Source organism: Meles meles, chromosome 20 (genome assembly GCF_922984935.1).
Source record: "Meles meles chromosome 20, mMelMel3.1 paternal haplotype, whole genome shotgun sequence".
In the NCBI taxonomy this organism is placed as follows: Eukaryota; Metazoa; Chordata; class Mammalia; order Carnivora; family Mustelidae; genus Meles; species Meles meles.
The window spans coordinates 55,098,451-55,100,922 of NC_060085.1; positions in this window are offsets into that span (position 1 = coordinate 55,098,451).

The following is a 2,472-nucleotide window of genomic DNA, read 5'->3' on the forward strand; positions in this document are numbered from 1 at the left end:
GGACCCGGGTCAACCCACAGAATCATGAGAAACTATAAAGTAGTGGTATTTTTAAGCCGCCAAGATGTGAGGTAGCTTATTATCCCCCAATAACTAAAACACCATTGGCCCAACCTAATCAGAAACTAAAGAACAAGGAAGCCCATTCACGGTGGCATATAATCAACTTCCTGAGGCAGAGAGTAGAATGGAGAAGGATGGAGAGTAGATCTGGAGGGGTAAACTAAAGATAACCAATTTCGAACATGGTGGCTTGAATAGGGTGAAAGAGGGAGGGATTCCTGGGTGTTAGATGTTTAGAATTACAAGGATTGGGACACCTTTACTGAAGCAGGAAATGCTGGCCAAAAACCAGGCTTGGGAGGGAAAGTCACGATTTCTATTTTGTGTAGATGGAAGGGGAAAGGTTTTGAGATACTCATGCAGAGGTGTCCATGGAGAGGAATGTGGGAATCCTCGGTGTACGATGAGGGTAACTACAGCCGAGGGGGTGTGTGAGTAAGCCTGCAGAGGGGGTCAGGGCGAGGTGGGGCGAGAGCACGGACTATGCCCTGAGGACCCCCATCAGGTAACAGTCATGCCTCCACCTGCCGAGAAGACAGGTGAGGGGCAGCCAGTGAGGGAGGGGAAAATAAGGACAGCGCAATGTCAAAGAAGCCAAGAGGGTGATGGGCAGACAAAGTGGTCCACCCAATGTCACATTCCTCAGATGTCAAGTCAGAGGAGGGCAGAAGTCTTCAGTGAGATTGGTGGCCTTGCTCCCTTATTAGACAGCATTACGTAAGTGGGTCTGTGGAACTGGAACTGGCAAGGGAGCTGGGGCTATTCCCAGAGTGAATCCAAGTGGCCGGTAAACCCACGAGGTGCCCAACCTCATTAGTCATCAGGGAAATGTAAATTCAAACCACAATGACATTCCATTTCACACCCACCAGATTGGCTAAAAATAAAAAGCCTAACAATGCCAGGATTTGGCGAGGATGTTGAACAAATAGAACTCTCATGCACTGTTGGGAGGAATGTAAGTTGGTACAGCCATCTTGGGAATGGTTTGACATTAACTTGTGTGGTTGAGGATGTGCACAGTGTGTCGGGCCAGGTTCCCTGGGAAACAGAATTGGAGGAGGAGGTTTGCCTGCAAGAGATTGAATGGAGCGCTCTCGGGATCAACACTTCTGAGGGGGTGAGGACAGCAGAATTTCACACGGGGAGATGAACTGCAAGGGAGTTGTAACAGAGACCTCAGGCACTGGGAGCTCTGAAAATGGAAGGGCTCTTTATGGATGTCCTGAATTGATGGGAGGGGGCCAGCCCTTTTTACCCCTGCTTGGCCCGTTACTGGCTGGAGTTATCTCCAAAGAGGGACCATCACCTTGGACAACGCAGCCCGGTCCATAAAGGGCAAGACTCCTGGCAGCTGCAGAGGGTGTGTGTGGCTTCCGAAGGAGGAGATGTGGGCACACACCACCACATTCACCACACCTCCGTATCATTTGGATCTCTTGCTTTGTAAAATAAGGTAAAGCCATCTGAGAACGCCTCCTCCAGCATTCCGATCCTTCTGGTTTCCTGGAGAAACTTTAGCTGGTTAGTGGAATAAGCTACAGCTCTCACGTTACAGCGAGTATACTTGCTATCTCCCTCCCATTCTAGACCCCTTAACCCTCAGCTCAGACCTCTGCTGTTCCAAGGGGCTTCCCTAGCGAGATGACCCAGACCTTCATCTCTAAGGGGTCTGAGACCTTCGTCACTGTGCTTGTCTTAGTCGTGGTTGCTGTGTCTGTATATTTACCGTCTGTCCATTTACCATCAGTAAACACACAAGTGGGTCCCCTGGAGCATCAGATGTATTTTTCTCTGTCTTTGTGTAACAACAGCTCTGCTTTCTCTTGATGTTGCAGTCAATTCACTTGCCGGGAGGGTGACTCCTCTTCTTGCCTGCTGGTCTCTTGGCATCAGGAGCCTGAAATGATCAGGTAGCAGCTGTAGCTTGAAGTTCAATGGGACTCTCATGTCTCCTGGTGGAAGCACCCCCTGTCCCCTCAATCCCCAGGAACCAGGACCTCTAGAAGACTTACAGAGCCCAGAGTTGTGAGGATGGGAAGCCCAAATTCTCCCAGTGGCTCACTGGGAGTATGGTGAGAGGAGTCCCTCCTATTTCCACCCCCTGATTCCCAAATCCATTTATTCTGCTCATAGACTGCACCCATCCATGGTGTTGGTCTAGGGTGAATGCTGCCTCTTTGCAGAGTATCCTTCCTTGCAGAGTACCATTTCCAAATTGGTGCCTCAGTTGCCTCTCTTTTTTTTTTTTCTAGCTAGAGTATTTTTTGTTTTTAGGGCTACCAAACATTTTATTTTATTTTTAAAGGTTTTATTTATTTATTTGTCCAAGAAGGAGAGAGGGAGAGAGAGAAAGAATGAGCAGGGAGAGCAGCAGGCAGAGGGAGGAGCGGGCTCCTTGCAAGGAGG